The sequence below is a fragment of the Ctenocephalides felis genome, unplaced genomic scaffold (assembly GCF_003426905.1).
Source record: "Ctenocephalides felis isolate EL2017-DRISC unplaced genomic scaffold, ASM342690v1 CF-g0.4_SCAFFOLD_01886, whole genome shotgun sequence".
NCBI lineage: Eukaryota > Metazoa > Arthropoda > Insecta > Siphonaptera > Pulicidae > Ctenocephalides > Ctenocephalides felis.
The window spans coordinates 15052779-15071857 of record NW_020538040.1 but is presented as its reverse complement, the minus strand read 5'-3'; the positions used below and the strand labels follow the sequence as shown (position 1 = coordinate 15071857).

The 19079-nt window shown below is 28.0% G+C and overlaps 1 protein-coding gene across 1 annotated transcript in view; it reads left to right on the top strand.

Moving 5' to 3' along the window:
• The first annotated feature begins 17806 nt into the window (after positions 1–17806).
• The window catches only part of LOC113378664 (UNC93-like protein), a 58953-nt gene continuing 57680 nt past the window's right edge, over positions 17807–19079 (top strand). The window contains exon 1 of the mRNA XM_026619220.1: positions 17807–18024. The gene's annotated coding sequence lies outside the window, so the exon portion shown is untranslated. The remainder of the gene's footprint in view (positions 18025–19079) is intronic.

Here is a 19079-nt window from a genome sequence, read left to right as displayed (position 1 = left end):
AAAAATCTCAAAGATTATAAAATGCATCGAATTTCTGTATCCTATATAATTTACAATATTTCCACCTTTCAAAAATAAATTTTCTTAACTATTTAACATTCTCAGATATTTCTAATAATTTTTTATATATTTATTTTTATAACTTATTATTATAGATAATACCATTATAATAAGGCACATGCTAAATACATGTCATTATGTTACTTTTTTAATTTCCCGTAGGGTCAGTTATAGTCATCGCAAAAAATCGAAAATGAAAATTTTTGCATATCTTTACGTTTCAAAGGTTTTTAAACATTTTGGCATACCTCACAAAAAACGGATTTATGTATGCGCGTGTGTGTGTAGTATGTATGTATGTTTGGATACAATTTTTCGTCCACGATTTAGCGCCGCACAAATCAACCGATTTGAATGGTTCAAAAAACATTGGATTTCTATTGATATGAAGACTTGCTGATTAGTTTTTGGTGAAGACAGGTTTAGCCGTTTCGGAGGTATGGGGCAAAAATGCCAAAAACGGTAATTCAGTTTTTGAGAGAACGGAGTACTCGATTTGAATGACTTGTAATGTCGAAATGTATAAATTATGAAATTTTTGGTAAGACTGGTCTAGCGGTTCGGAGATACAAAGAAATAAGTAAAAAATATTATTTGGTGGTCAAAAATAAACATTAGTCGTATGCGCATCAAATTATCAGATATTTTGATGAAATTTTTACAAATGAGTACTAATTTTTTGTTACAATTTTGTTGGGTTCCGTACCAAGATTTTTAAGTTTTAAAGTTTACTTAGACGGTTCAAGCAAATTTCGAAATTTTCCGAAAAAAAATTCAAAATTTTTAAAAATATACAAAGTTTTCATACTTCAGATATGAATTTTAAATTTACAATTCAGTTTCAAAATGTAAATATTTCAAATGCGTTATTCTGATCGTAAGAAATATATTCTCAGATGGATTCATTCATGCACCTCCTGCTAATGTAAACTTTCTCAAGTGCTTTGAGCGATAAGATCCTCACTGTATATTTTATGAACGATAAAATATATAGTGATTATAATTATCTATTTGAAAATGTATGTTGTAAATATTTGAACAATTTTTATTGATTACTGATTTTTTCCCTCGAATATATAATTCTGGCACGGGAAGTTCCAGTTGCCTTAAGGGAGTATTCTAGTGTAGAAATTCAAAAAAATCATTTTTTTTATTTCATATTTTCAAAGTTTAACTATCTAAGAATATGGGTACGAGAAGGTTTTTGAAAATTGGAATTATTTTCGGAGATATAGGCATTTTACTGATTCGGTCTCCATGCTGGTTTGGCTTCGCGCAAAACTTTAAATGTGTTTTTCTCAGAACAGACTTTTTCAGTACTGTTGACACGATTTCTCAAGTTTTAATCGACCGATTCACTTGAAAGTCTTGTTTATAGACCTATCTATAGCCCGAACTAGGATTATCCACAAATTCCAATTTTTACTATTTTTAAAAAAATCGAGAAACTCAAAAAACAGTAAAAAAAAACACTTTTTTTTTCAAACAGTCGCCAATTTGTAAAAAAAAATTTTTTTACTCATCGCTAGTTCGGGCGATTGCGACATCATTGTATATTAATAATCTTGTTATTTTTTGCATTTCCGATGGCTAGTAGGGCTGAAATCATGTCAAGACTGAGGTGCCAATTTTTTGAGACCACCCACTTCATTAGCTGCCAGTTTTCCAATTTTCAACTTTTTTATTTTTTAATTTTTGTTTTGTATTTTAATAATATTAATAAACAAGTGATAAAAAGTGGATAGTAAAACATTCATAGCTTTCTTTTACGACACTTTAAAAATGACCTAAAATTCATTGCTCTACACAAGAATACCCCTTAAGGCACGATGACATACACCACTAGTTTATCGAAAAATTGCCCCTAAGTCGTTCGTAGCTGATTTTTACAATGCTCAACCCTCGTCTAAGAACGTGAACATTTTGTATACATACATATCTGTCTGATACAATACGATTTGAATTGAATTGAAAAAGATTATTTCTCCAGATTAATCTATTTTTAATTTGAACAGGAAAATAAATTCAACTTTGACGTACCCGACAGCGTCATTACGACGACTTTCCAATAATAATAGCACGGCATTTACCTATATACATTTATTAAAATGACAGTTTTCACGTTTAAACAGCTTGTTAGGAATTGATCAGGTGCATCGGCAGCACAATGCCGCTTCGTTTGGGAGATTATTTGCTAAAATAGATTTATATTGTAATGTAAGCAAAAGCAACGGAATATTTCCGAACAATTTCTTCTGTTAGCAAAACGTGCCCAGTGGAAAATTTTCACGTGCAGGTAATTCGATGATGATGGATGAATTGGGAATTAGGAATTTTGGTTTTTGCGGAAAAATAATAAAATTAATCATATCTAGAATGCACGTACTGTATAAAAGTGAAAGGACACATTTAATATGGAAGACTTAGGAATGTTTTCGAAATGAGCACTCTGTTCAATGGAAACTGAGAAGAAAATAATACCATTCATTACGGAGTGAAATAGAAGCAAAGTGTTTGTAAGGGGGTGTTCATTAATCACGTGATCGATTTTTTAAGGGTTTTCGCCCCCCCCCCTACCACTTTGTGATAAGTAGTGATATTCAAAATTACCCCGTCCCTACTAAACATCATGTATATTTTTTATTACGAGAGAAAATTGTAATTTTTTTTTTGAAAATGCTTGGATTTTTTAAAAAATTTAGGTAAAAAATAAAGCTGCTGATATTTAGCAACTTTCAAATTTGTAACGATAGGAATTTGAAACATTGTCCTGGGCCAATACCATACTTTGATAAAGTTAAACCACTTTTCGTAGGTTCATGATATTTTAGATTGTCTGCAAGAACACGAATTCCATGATCAAGCCAAGTTTCATCAAAACTGCCAAAAAATATTTCATTCAATGATTAATTACAAAACATGCGAGCTGATCTTTACCAAAAACTAATCGGCACGAACTGACATATTTTGAACAGGTCTTGAAATTTTTAAAATAGGTTCAGTATTTTTAACCAAGTCGTGAAAAAAAATTTCAAACTCATTTATCAATAAAGAAATAATTAAGATATAAAAATATATATCTATAAAGAAATAGCTTGACCAAAGGTCTCGCAAAACTAAGAACGAATCCTCATTGAGTTTCATCAAATGGCTTGTAACTTTTTAGAATTGGTTCAGCCGTTTTTGACAAAAAGTAGATTAAAGGTTAAATATTTGGTCACAAAAACATACAAACACACATTTAATATAAATTAATTCAGAATGACTTGAAACGTCCATAAAACAAAATTGGGTAATCGTTAGGTTCAAATAGGAAAAACACATCATCAGAAAATTCAGGCAAAACAATAAGACAATCTAGGAAAAACAATACATTTTAGCTATAAGCAGTCATAAAATTATATTCAACAATAAGAATAAACATTGAACAAATTTTCACCGGTATTTTAATATTGCGATATTACACAATATTTTCTTTTGCAAATAGTGCATCAATTTCTTTTCTTATACAAATTGAATTGCAAAAGTTAATTATTTAAAGTATATAAGTGATGTTTAGAACTTTATCTAGAATTACAATTAAAATCTGAATTATTTTTCAATACTAAAAAAATTTAAAAAAAATTCTTTCCTCAAAAGCAATTGTTTCGTCAACCGTCTCAAAAACTCAAAACAAAATCATTTTTTGCACATTTAGCTCTATATCTCCGAAACGGGCAAACCTGCATTTGCCAAAATTTAATCACCAGTTCTCCCCATCATTACGAATCGAATGTTTTTAGATCATTCAAATCGGTTGATCCATTCTCTTAAAAGCTGGCATTTTTAGCAATTTTTGCTCCATATCTCCGAAGCCGCTGGACTCCTCACAATAGGATTCGAGTGCTTTTTGATCCATTCAAATCGGATAATCCGTACGCCCTAAATCTTCGATGAAAAATTGTCTCCACACATACACACACATCCATTTTTTCTGAGATATGCCAAAATGTTCAGAAAATCTCTGAAACGTGAAGATATGCAAAAATTTTCATTTTCGATTTTTGGCCCATTACTATAACATACCCTACGGGAAGTTAAAAAAGTACTTTATATTATATATTTTATAATCTTCTGCTGAATAATTGCTGTTGATTCTATTGTAATAATCTTATTTCTGTATTAAATTTGTATCAGTCAATTTTATTTTTGTAATTTTTCCTATTTCAATTAATTGAATATTTGCTATTTCTGCAGTTAATATTTTTTCTGCAGTTATATATATATATATATATATATATATATATATATATAAATAAATGAATATAGTTATATAGATGTGTATAACTCAATCCGATATGTACACAAGTAATATGTTTTGAAACACATATCACAATCCTCTCTAATTACTCTCCGTTGCGGTTGAAAGATTTGTTTTTCTTTTTGCGAAGAAAAGCAAACAATTAACAAAATAAATAAATATTTAAAAAATTTAAATGTACAGATGTACAATTTGTTCTTAAATTTTTTCTTGATTAGAGTTTGGTCGTTTAACACAACCGTGCTAATGCCAAAAGCGGCGGCGCGCGCGAAAAATATGACGGTCCTGTGATCTCTTGTTTATAAAAATCGTTTGCCAATTTTCTTAATTCCGATAATTGAATATAGTAAACTTGGCAAAAAACTGGTAAAAAAGTACTGAATGATTTCGGTACACAACGTTAGCGCATGGTCAATAGACGAGGCGCCGAATGTAAATGAGATTGGGATTATTGAGAGATAAGCTCAATATTTTAGTATGAAGTAAAAAATATATTTTATTGAAAAAAGAAACGATAGGCTTTTATCAACTGAAACTACTTTTTTTAATACACCCAGTAAAAATAAATATTACCATAGGGTAGAGCGGAGCACGAAGGTCCAATTTGACTTTCAGTAATTAATCAGTCTAAACTAAATGAAGTATATTGAAGACAACGAATAACAAGTATCCCAGCTAATTCATCATTGTACAAATTTGTTTTTTCGCTGTTTTTCAAAAATTTGTAACCTTGTCGTTTTTCCCCATAGGCGGAGTAAATTGGAATGGCCAGGTGGCAATCAGGTTAAATGTCTTATTTCAATTTTAAAGGGATTTTACAAAATAATAGCTACATTACACAATCAATGCAAAATTTCATGAATGAATTTTTTACAGAGATAACATAGTTAATAACCTTGACCAGAAATTTCGACAGAAATATTCATCAGCAGAGCTAAAATAATTATTTATTTAATTTATAAATTTGTTTTTTTTAACTTAATTTTCTTCATTTTTATTTTCATCTTTTCTTTTCTACCTTGTTCAGTTTCAGGTCCTTTTTACCTCATCCACATGTAAGATTTCATAGAGGTTATATAAAAAACTGTTGAATCTATCTTAAAAATAACAATACATCTTATAAAATATTAAATAATATATATATTAGAGATGGGCTTATCATATCCGAAGCCGGATCGGTTAGGATTTGACCCCGCTTCAGAGAGTAGTTATATCCACTTAACAACTCCAAAACTCCGACAACTTTGAAACGTAGTACTTGACACAAATGTGTTCTCTAGTGTGTTGTTAACATATCTAAGGATTTATTAAGACTTTGGAAATAGTTTACAAATAGTTCAAACATTTTTGTTCATTTTATTATGCATTTTAATATGCATACAAATCTCAAATTGACAAAATCTTGGGAAACAAAATCTATTTTGAAATTATTTTTGAAGAGAAAACATAGAATTCTTTAAATCTGTTCATTTTTATATGAAAATAATGCAGTAAAATTTATATATGAAATAAGCACAAATCTTTGTGTATAATATTTTTCACAAAATAATAATACCTCGCATTCTTTTTTTATTTCCTTTTCGAGAATTAATTATACATCAGGTAGTTTGATTAGCATACTATTACTTTCACACAATTATAAATCATAATTGTGTAAAAGCTATAATATAATACTAAATATTTTTTAGCTGGTTGTATACTATTGAAAGAGCTCATTTACGGACAAACATTATCGTATACAATATATAGAATACAAAATAGCATTATTTTGAGACATTATAATTCCAAGTGGAAATCGTCCTTCGTGGACATAGTTGCATACAATTACATGCACATTATTAGACATAAGAGCTAATAAAACCCCCACACCATCAGACATAAGAGCGAATAAAACCCCCACACTATTAGACATAAGAGCTAATAAAACCCCCACACTATTAGACATAAGAGCTAATAAAATAAACCCCCACACATAGGAGAAAGATAACCGATGGGTTGTTTCTTATACAAATACCTTAGATCGTAAGTCATACACAAAAACAGCTTATAGAACAATAATAAAAAAGTTCTGATTGCTGTGGAAAAAAAAAACTCGCTGTGAGACGAGAAAAACACCACTTCTTTCGACCCAAATCTTTGTATTAGTAAAAAATCTCAAACAAATATCTGCACATTTTAACAGATTTAGTACCAGTTTAGGAAAGTCGGATATGACAAATCATGTGAGACAACTCCACTCGGATTCACTCCGAGGGAGGAGTTGTATCGGAGTGAGATACCCATCTCTAATACATAACAATTATATTAAGGTCTCGCAAACTAAACAACAGTTCTCACAACCAAAAAAACTAACAGACGTCGTAAGAATCAAGATGATAACTGGTTATACAACATTTTCCCTCTACTTTCAAATATTGTTGATAAAAATATCTTAATTTTAATCGTTTTCGTCATATCGGTGTGGATTTTTTTACACGCGGACCTTTAAGCCACGCTTTGCCATCTATTCTGAAATCCAAATTTTCAAATGTCGTTTTAAAGTTCTGTTCTATTTTTCAATGATCACAATATTGATCTGATATTTCTTTAAATTGCCTTAAGGGATGTCAAACAAAATTAAGAACAAAAATCTGTATTTGTCGCAGATTTTAGTTATCGGCTCCCGAATGGAAAATCTTATTTTAGTAATGATCTCTCAATGAGCGGCATACTCCATTCATGTGAGAGCATCGTGTTCATTTCTAAATTGTTGAACAATCTAATATAATATAATTACTAGACAATTGATGAATATGTGGTCCGATTTGTTGCATTATGCACTTGCTTTTAAGATCAATTAGCAAGACAATAAGATTTTTTACAATAATAAATTGACGAGAATACTGAAATTAAATTTATTAAATGAAATTTTAACAACGATTGTATCTATACGTCATTTACTCAGAAGTTGAAAATTTAATTTTTATTAGTAATTGCATTATTATATATGGAAAATAAATATCAATAAACCAATAAACTGTAATTATATGATACATTTTCAGAAAAGGTCTTTGAGTATTTCGTATACATTCTTTGCTTAAGAAAGAATTTAGTGTCTTTTCAGATTATAAACATATTGAGATCAATATCAGTCAATATAAAATTAATTAATAATGAGTCAATATAAAATTAATTAAAATACTTTCTGTATTTAAGATAACAGCGTTTAGTTTTATAGAAGGAATACTTCTATATTTCTTCTATATATAATATATTATATTTTATGGTAGGTTGCTTGTTTTTTTTAGTTTTATCCATCTATAATTTCAGTTTGGCCCAATTGTAGTTATAAACACTAAATTAATATTTCCGAATAGTATATAATATTGTTTGAAGTTAAACCTATCAAAGTTAGCATTTGAAGTAAAATTTGGTTTGAAGCTTAAAAAGCTTAATATAATAGATATTATATTAATGAAATAGTCAAATGAAATGTATATATAAAATATGAAAACTGTTTTTCATAATCTCTCATACCAGGCACCTCTGTCTGGCTGAGATATGAAAATAATGTATATATATAAATAAATGAATAAAACAAATCAAAAAAAGCTATTCTCATCCTATTTTAAGAGAAAATCCATTTTAAATTTCACATTTTATCTTTATAATAATATGATCACAGAAAAATTAATTTACTATTTTTTTTGTTTTTCGAAGTTTTAAGTCAATCTGATTCCTTTGTAAAAACTGTAATGTTTTTATGTGTGTGCATGTGAGCCAAAATTTGACCTTTCGCCGATGTTGTCTCAGAAACGGCAGTTCTACCAATTTCTATTTTTTTGTCCAATTTTTCGCTACAAATCCGGAATGAAAATTAAAAATACAGAAACATTTCAAAAGATGTTACTTGGGATTCGTGCTCTTTAGTTTTTGATAAAGAATTATGTTGTTTCGTAATTAACTGCTAATATTTTTCTGAAAAGTTTATTATATCGGATATTCCGTTCTCTCAAAAACTCGATTTCTATTTTCTGCACCTGCCTTTGCCAAAAACTAATCAGCACATCTCTCTATCAATAGGAATCGAATGTTTTTTGAACCATTCAAATCGGTTGATCCGTGCGCCCAAAAACGTGGACGATACAATGCGGACACACAAAACACACACGCGCACATATACCAACACACACATCCATATTTTCTGAGGTATGCCAAAATGTTCAGAAACCTTTAAAACGTAACGATATGCAAACATTTTCATGGCCCATTACTATAACTCACCCTATGGGAAGTTGAAAAACAAAAAAAAAAAAACACGAAAAAATTAAAAAAGATCACCATAATTCATTTTGTCCATATGCATAAAATATCTAACAAACATTTCAAAAATATTTTGTGAATCATAAGGGTTTGCAGTTCGAAAATTTCCCAGATCAAAAATCATATTGGGAAGTTCATGCAACTTGCTACACACACCCAGTTACATTTTTTGTACCACCAATATTTATACCAACTTTTTTATGATGTATTATCTTGTCTAGATAGATGATCAAACAGATAAAAAAATTATGGCAGTTATAGCAGGAGCTGAATTCTTTGCAGTAGAAATTGCATCATTGGTCCAAAGGTAATAGACCTTACTCAAAATCATATTCAGATTTACAATTCCAAGTAAAAACAGATATCAGTACTGCTTGATATCAAGTTGTACGAGAAACCTGGAATCCTGTAGTTATAAGGCCAAAGCTCTTACAACTTGAGCCATGTATATATTTTTAGCATGCATTTTATTGCAAGGTTCAAATATCCTAAAAACGATATCTTTACTTAAAGTGCAAGCACATTGGTAATAAATATTTGATTAAGTGAAAAATCTAGACTCAGACGCAGCGAACCTTGGGAAATTTTTCTAAAAAATATTTACATTTATTTTAATAAAGTCGCATAGATATGTATTAATATGTCAAGTTCTTTACACCTTGACTCATATTCCGTTTGTGATAAGAGTTTGTTTCATTGTCTCCACGATATCCATCCTTCGGATTTATTATCATTTTTTTGTTTTTCATTTGTCTTAAATGTGTACTTACATCAGCTACCGACGTGCCAAGTTCAAATATTTAAAAGTTAATCCTTACAGTAACACAAGTGATTTATTGCTTGTAAAAAACGAATGATACTAATTGCTGTAAGCAAATTTGCTTATTTAGCTAAGTTTTTATATTCAATTTGTTTTTAATAATGAACTTTTTGTGGTAGTCGGTATCTTTTTGCAAAGCTTTAAATATATAACTATTCTAACATTAAAATTTTGGTTAAACTTCAAAGTTACAAAATAAGAGTAATTTGTAAAATTGATGAAATTTACGTAGTAATTTTTAGGGGAAAAAAGATTTTGATCGATTTTAATAGATAGTTTGAAATTATTTCATTTCACTTTGAAAGTGAGATTACTAAACTAGTGTTATTTTACATTTGAATTAAAAAAAATCTCATGTAATAACATAAAATTTTGATCAAAAAGGACTATAGATGTGTATAATTTTTTTTAAAGTTTTTGTATGTTATTTCTCTACATTGTGAACTACTTATTAAATCTCCATATTGTGATTTCAAATTCTTACGCAATTTAAAATACAGGAAAAAGGTGGGAGATAAAGCTCTGCAAAAAATCTAAAGTTTGAAAATTTATACAAAATTTATGTAACAATACAAACACACCATTATTTACATACTTATGTTATTATTATAAAATATTATAAATTAGTAAAAGTGAATCAAATTATATAACTGGGTGTTAACAGAATATTACTTTAGGGACATTTACATAGACCTCCCTATATAGGGTAAAGCGAGGTCCAAAAAAAAAACAATTTCACTTTGAGTTATTTAATTGCAAAAAACAAGCCAATTATATCACAAATACCACATGTCAAACAAAAAACTATCTGACTATGTTCATTAAAAGTCTCAGATAATTCATCATTGTAGAAATGTATTTTTTGCTGCTTTAAAAAAAAACAGCAAACAGATCGAATAATTTATTTTTATTTTTAAAGAGATTTTACGAAATAATAGCTACATTATTCAACCAATGCAAAATATAAATTCCATTGGTACGGTTTTTACAGAGATAACAATGTATATAAGCCTGATCTGATAATTCGTCAGAAATATTCATCAGCAGAGTTGGAATAACTACTCATTTAATTTATCTCTTGTAAAATTGCTTCTTTTGACATAGTTTACAATTTTTATTGTGTACATCTTTGTCGGGGTAGAAATTCAGTTGGTTGTTTTTACCCCACCCACGTGTAAGCTTTTGTGGAGTAATCTACTAAAGAATAGTGCTCGAAACCAAGAAAAAAAATTTTTTGTTCTGGATTTTAACATTGGCGTTTATCTCCCAATAGCAATATCATAAAAATCAAAATGATTGCTGGTTATACATCTTTTTCCCTCTACGTTCTAATATTTTTGGTAAAAAATTATTGACTTGTTTTTGGTGGTGGGCCTTTTTACCCACTGATCTTTGAGCCCCGCTCTACTCTACAAAATAATCACACACAATATAATTGTACATACCTACTTATATTTGTTGAATTAGTATTTATTACTTACCTATACAATATATATCAATATTACAAAACTTTTCAAAAAATCATACGTTTACCTTACTCAAAACTTATTTTAGATTCAAAATTTTCAAACCGATCAAAATTAACAATATAATTGCCATCAATATTTGCCTATTTAATTAAATTAATCGAATAACAATCGATGAGACTGAATTAAATTAATTCACAATCTTTATAAAACAATACAAACATTTGCGCAAATACTGGTACATGGAGAATGTACCTATGGGCGTAATCGAACTTGAAATTGTTTGAACAGACGTTTCCGAAGTACAAAAAAATTCTTAAAACACATTATAAAAAAATATTTGTAGATTGTAATTACGCAAATATTACTTCCTCGTTTTTTATAGAAAAAAGATTGTTAAATGATATGGTTAAAATGTATAAATTCAGATTTGTAATAAATATGATCATTTTCGAATATATTTGAAAAATTCAAACCACTTTGCATAAGTAAGTATATCATTATTATAACATAACAAAAATAAAAACTGTCATAACAAAAATAAAAAATGCTATAATTGCGGACTTTTAGTAAGAATTTAATTATTCGATTATATGTAATTCTTTTTATCTATGATATAATTACCTATATATTTGTCGATTTATATGTTTTTTTCTCGATTTTGAGCCTCATATAAAATTCTATTCAATATTTTTCGTAATTAATTTTAAAACTGTTTAAAAGGCAAATTGCTGGAACTTCCCGCACCGTAATTAAAAATCTTGGTACGGAACCCAAAAAAAAATTACACAAAATGTGTACACATTATTAAAATCTCTATAAAATATAGAGATTTTAATAATGTGTTTTAATCGCCAAATAACATTTTTTAACTCATTTTTATTGCAAGTCCATAACCGCTGGACCTGCCTTCCCAAAAATTTAATCAGTTCTTCATCTTATCAATACAAGTGAAGTGTTTTTTGAATTATTAAAATCGGACGCTCCATTCTCTTAAAAACTGAGTTACCGTTTTTGGCACTTTTTGCCCCGTACCCTCGAAACGGCTAGACCTGCCTTCGCCAAAAACTAACCAGCACGTCTCCTTATTAATAAAATATAATCGTAATTAATGAAATATAATTAATATTTAATCTAATGTTTTATGAATTATTCCCGAAATCGTCGACGAAAATTTGTATCCGCACACACGCACACACATACACACTTATGGTGTTATTCCACCTCTGTTGATGAATAGTTAATTCGAAAAACCAGATCGTGGTTATATGCATAAAATCTTTGTAAAAAATATTCCCATAAAATTTTCTTTTACATTGGTTGAATATTTATTTTTACCCCTTTCTATGGAGTAAAAAGGACCAGGTGACTAGTTTTTGGAAAACAGCACATTTCTACAATGATGAATCAGAATGGAAGTTTTACTGAGCATAGTCAGATAGTTGTTTGCTTGATATGTGTTATTTGTTTCGATATAATTGGTTTGGTTTTCACAATATAATTGATCAAAGTTTAATTGGGCCTTTGTGCCTATTTACAAAATATTTTATATCGGTATCTATATTCAATACCAGGTGCTTCTGATTTGAATTCCGTTTAATAACAAATAATTAACATACTCATTGCAGTAATCTTACAAAGTCTAGATCTACTTATATACCAAAAATAATTGTATTTAAGAAATCTATTAGCATTTAATTCCTAAATTAAAAATAGTTCTAAAATTAACTTCAAAACAGTTCAATCAATTCATATTGATTGATAAACAACAATAAAGTCTTTAAATTTTCACATATCTTCCGCTATATATGGATCCGCTATAAATCCACAATGATGTTATTAATTACATGTTGTTGATTTTACTAATTTTACCATTTAAAAAAACTAATAAGGTACTCTCTAATTGCGATAATTAAGTAATAATAAACATATTTACAAAAACAAGATAATTTCAAAAAATGTTTGGTAAAAAAAAGAATCAAAATCAACATGTTTATTTTAGATTTCATGGAAAAGTTGCGTCTGCTCTAAATCGAGCAATGAAATCTGCCAGTGTAAGTATAAATGAAAAATAATAAGTTAGTTAAAAATATTCCAGTGAAATGAAGTCAATAAAATGAAAATAATATGTATGATTAATAAAAGAGAAATGCAATGTATGGATATAAAATAGAATTTGTCATATTTTATTTGTTATATATAAATAAAATATTGAAGTCGGCGTACTGATATTATTATTATAAAAATCTATGCAAATGTAAATATAATAATAATTAATGTATATAAATCTGCAAAACATTTGAGTCATAACTAAGACAAAATATTTTGTCTTTATTAAAAGACAAAGAAAACGCTATGTAATATTTAATTAAAAAAAAAACACGAAGATGACATTTTTCTCTGGAAAACTGCTAACAGTTTTTACATAGAGATCTTAAAATTTTTAATAATATTTTTTCATTAAAATTGAAAAAAAAAATGGAAATGTAAAATACCCTTAGGGTAGAAAACCATATACGTAATTATATATATATTATATAATATGAAGAAGTTTATATGAAAGGCAAAGAAAATGAAAAAAATATCATTCAACAATAATAAGATATTTAAATATTATTCTAATCATTTCTACTTGTCAATATTAATAATTTATAATATTATTATTAATAAAAATCAAAACTTGACTAGTCCTATGAACTGTTGTTGAATTTTTAAACATCGTGGCCTTGTTTGATGGCAACCCAAATGGTTGTCCTCTCTGTGATAAATTTAATATTACAATTTCTGTAATACCGATGAAACTTTATTGATGCCACAATATTACTATAGGGTAGAGAAGAGCTTAAAGGTCCACCACCAATATCTCAAAAACAAGTAACGTTAAATTTTTAACAAGAAACCATGAGAATCTAAGTTTAAAAATAAAATAATCTTGTTTAATAAAAAATTAATTTTTGGTACGGAAAGTTCCAGCAATTTGCCTTGAGGCGCAATGCCATGTACCACTAGTTAAACAATATCGCTATAGGCTAGAGAGGGGCTTAAAGGTCCGCCAACAATATCTCAAAAACAAGTAACGTTCGAAGTATTTTAAACAAGAACCTTGAAAATTTGTTGTGACCGCTGTTGTTTAGTTTACGAGACCTTTATACAACTTTTAAGTATACGTTATTTAATTGTTTTATAAGATGTATTGTTATTTTTAAGTTAGATTCTTGTAGAGATTAGATTTTTATATAACCTTTGCAAAAGCTTACATGTGGGTGGGGTAAAAAAGACCAACTGAACCTTTAACCTGGCAAGTTATCAACAAAAAAAATAGTAAATGAAAAAGTGAATTAAATTAAAGAAAGCAAATTTACAAGTGATAAATTAAATAAGTAGTTAGTCCATATCTGCTGATGAGTATTTCTGACAAAATATCACATCATAGTTTTATACAGTGTTATCTTTATAGATGTACCCATAAAATCTATACTTTGCATTGATTGAATAATGTAGCTATTTCGTAAAATCCTTTTAAATTTAAAATTAGGACATTGGATCTATTTGCCCACTGGTTGTCCCATTTTACCCCTTCTATGAGGTAAAAAGAGACATATGTATGAAAAAATCGTAAAATTTTAGATTCAGGTAATAAAAAATACATGTGATATCTAACTAGACCCCTCTCTCCCCCACGTGATTTTTCGTAATTTATTATCAACCCTCCCTCCCCCTAAAAGCCTCACGTGATAGTTCACATTTAGGAAAAATTAACGACAAAAATTCAAACAACATTTTTGGTTTATTGACTTCGTATAAAATATTCAATTTTGATCGAATCAAAAATTTTATCTTTAATCTAGAATAATTATTATTCAATCGTCATCTTCTTGCAGCCTTGAAATTGTACTTGGCAAATATTTCGTCGTGTCATGAAAAGCAAATTGTAGTGATCAGAATTTGCAAAATAAAATATATTAAAAATATTATGCAATATAATTCACCAAATTTCTGTGATATTGTTTAAAGTATATTTCTGTGATATTATCAATTAAATCGTAATTTGTTTAAGAAAATCATTGTAATTTTTATTTGAGCATTGATCAGAACTTAAGGTCTTTTTCAGAAGGCGACCCAACGGTTGTCCCATCTCTATTTCTACAATTTATTATAAAAATTTCTGTAGAATTAATTTTTTTATTAACGCAGCAATACCAAAGAATGGTAGTTTCACTTGGGAACGATTTAAAAATATTTTCTTATAAAAACATAAATAATCTGTAGAACATGAATTGAAAATACTAACAACGTATTAGTAATTTGTAGTTGCTTTATTATCATGGATTTGAATTCTACATTAAATATCAACATTAAAATTAAATATTAGTGTTTATTATTGTTATAAGAGCCTATAGAGTCGAACAGGAATGTTCAGGGTTTTCCAATCGGAGAATCCATACTAATATTTGAAACTAAAAGATTCAATCTAAAATTAGTGATATAATAATTTGCGATTAAAATCCCCACCCATTTTTTTAAAAATAAAATAGGGAAATTTTCAGATGCAAATAGTTGTACAGGTCGCTAAATTAAACTTCTTTTTTTAAAAAAACTAACCTAACAAGTGGTGTACGGCATCGTGCCTTAAGGCAAATTGCTGGAACTTCCCGATAACAAAATGTTCGAGGAATATTAAATGTAACGAATAGATTATTATAACTACTGTAACATTATCTAATATTTATAAGAATGATATAAACTATAATCACACACACACATCCAATTTTTCTGAGGTGTACCAAAATGTTCAGAAACCTCTGAAACGTGAAGATATGCAAAAAATTTTATTTTCTATATTTTCGGCTCATTACTATACTACTGCGGGAAGTTAAAAATATTAAAGAAAGAGGCTTACTTTATTGAAAAAAAAACTCTAATTAAATAATTACATCAGGTTAAAAGGAATCTTGATAAGTTTCTCTTACATTCACGAGGTTGAGATATATTTCAAAATAAAAATTATAGTCAAAGAGAGATATGAATGACCGAAATGAATTATTTTTTTTAAGATATTTGAATGTTTTATACAATAAAAGTATAGAAGGAAAGTAATTTCAATAATAATAAAAATTATGCTGGTTCGAAATATTCATCACTTTTTTGCAACAATTATTAAAATTAATAAAAAATTGATATTTGGTTAGGAAAACATGCAAAAGAAATTTCTAACACCTAACCTTTGTAATAAAAAAAGCAAAAGATTGAAAAAATGAATATCTACTGCTCGAAACCATTCGCAATTTAAATTCTATCATATAATCTATTTTTTAATATTGAATTTAAGTGAAAATATTTCCTGGAATAATTTAGAAAACTGTTTTTCTCACCTTCAGTGAAGGATTCCTCTATCAATTTTTTCTAATTATTAACTTCCCGTAGGGTAAGTTATTGTAATCGTCCAAAAATCTAAATTGAAAATCTTTATATTTCTTCACGTTTTGAAGGTTTCTGAACATTTTGGCATACCTCAGAAAAAATGGATGCGTGTGTGTGTATGTATGTATAGATACAAATTTTCGTCCACGTTTTCGGGCGCACGGATCAACCGATTTGAATGATATAATGGAGAAAAGACTTTTTAAAATATCTTTACCAAGATTCTTTATGCGAGACCTTTTTATGTAGCGAGAATATTTTATGTAGTGTGGTGATTGCTTTGTTATTGTAGTTATAATATTACTTATGTATTTCGAGAGTTTATATAGAGGGGTATTAATGTCTGAAACAATTTAATAGTTAAAAGTTAATTTGTAGATTTGGGGAAGGGTCAGAAGCTGTCTCTTTACTTAGTTGTTTGTCAAAAAACATTCGATTCCTATTGATAGGGAGATGTGCTGATTAGTTTTTAGCAAAGGCAGATCCAGCCGTTACGGAGATACAGAGCACAGAGTGCAGAAAATATAAATCCAGATTTTGAGAAAACGGAGCATCCGATTTGAATTATTCAAAAAAAATCAAGTTGTAATGATTGAGAGAAGAGGTGATTAGTTTTTGGCAAAGGCAGGTCCAGCCATTTCGAAGAAACAAAGTTAAATGTGCAAACAATGGCAGTTTTTGAGAGAACTAAGCGTCCGATTTGAATGATTCTTTCTTTTTTTCAATTTTTTTTTGTATATCGAAAATAGTTCAGATTTTATTTTTAATTCTGACTAAAGTTCTAATATACTTTGAACAAATAATTTCAACTTTGCAATTCAGTTTATATACTTGTTACAATATTTATAATAATCTATTTGAAAACATTTAATATTTCTCGAACATTTCGTTATGGTACGGGAAGTTCCAACAATTTGCCTTAAGGCACGATGCCATTCACCACTAGTTTTAAAGGTAAATTGAATACAGTTTAGAGATGAATTTTCCGTCAGAGCAAATCAACACTAAGTTATGACGACCAGTACAAAGTATCGATTTCACAAAAAAAACGAAAAATAAATTACGACTTTATTTTTGATCTTCTCTAATTTTCGCCTAATCTAATTTATTCCTAATTAACATATTTTTAAAAAGCTTTTCACGTTTAATTACGAAAATTTCCTTCAGGATCAGGCAAAGCATCCCACAATGCCGTTTTCCTATTGGCCGAGCTTAATCAGTTGTGCCAACAGCGAGAATGTCTCCCTTCTTTTTTGCGCGCGCGCTTTGAAATCACAAGAAGCACGTGCTTCCTCTCACCGGCAACAAAACCGTTGGTGTCGGACAACTGTTGCTCAGTTTGCGTTCGAATTTCGTCCGAGAAAGGACAAAATAATAAAAAGATAATAATAGATAAATTTATTTCATCGATTATTATCCCAAAAGAAGATATATTCTGATTCATTTTGATTTGATTTTTTAATAAATCTTTCAAACTGTGTGATACGAGTGATTTATTATTTTATAAAACGATTGATTTTTTTAGGACTCAGTGCGGGTTGTTTTATGTAATGTAGTTTAATCGTTTAATTTTATAGTTTGGTATTGTTTTTTTTTCGAATTTGTCGAAAAAAATTAAATTAAAGTGATTGCTGAGCTGTGATCTTTGCGAAACGGTAAGTTTGATTAATTCAAATCCTTAATCATAAAATTAGAGATATCGAACGAAATCTATTAAAATTAAATATTTTATAAAAAAGAGTGCTAAAAAATTATTTAACAATGAACGAACTTCTTTTCAAACGTAGCAACGTTTTCAAAGAGCTACGTTGAATACTTTGGATTTTTGACGTATGATAAACCTTTTTTGTCCACATTTTATAATTTATATATAATAATGATCTTAATATCGCGTAAAATTGGAATATAAATCATAAATCCCAAAATGCATTTTAGTAATAATTAAATAAATTTATATTATAACATTATTTCGAACAAGCAGGCATAAAAAAAATTTTGTTGAAAACTTTAAATTTTTGGAGTTGATTGACCTTTATTTATCTAAATTTTATAATTTATATATAATGATCTTAACATTTGGTAATATTGGAATATAAACCATAAATCCCAAAATGCAATTTACTAATGTTCGAATCAATTTATAATATAAAACTATTTCAAATAGGCAGACATAAAAAGTTTTGTTGGAAACTTTAAATTTTTGGCGTAGATAGATCTTTTTTATCCAAATTATTTTAATATTTAGTCATATTATAACACAAACCATAAATGAATAAATAAACCATAAATCCCAAAATGCAATTTAGTAATAATTAAATGAATTTATAATATAAAATTATTTCAAATAAGCAGGCATAAAAAGTTTCGTTGAAACGCTTAGATTTTTCGCGTTCATATACCTTTTTATCCAAATTTTATGATTTACATATGAAGATTTTGATATTGAGTAATATTTGAATATAAATAATAAATTTAAAAATGTTTATATATTTTAGTAATAATTAAATTAATTTTTAATATAAAATTGTGACAAATAAGCAGACCTAAAAGGTTACGTTAAAAAAATTGATTTTTGGCGTTGATAAACCTTTTTTTTATACAAATTTCATGAATTATATAAAATAATCTTGTTATTTAATGATATTGAAATCGTAAATCCTAAAATACATTTTAGTAATAATTAGATCAATTTATAATTTTAATACCATCG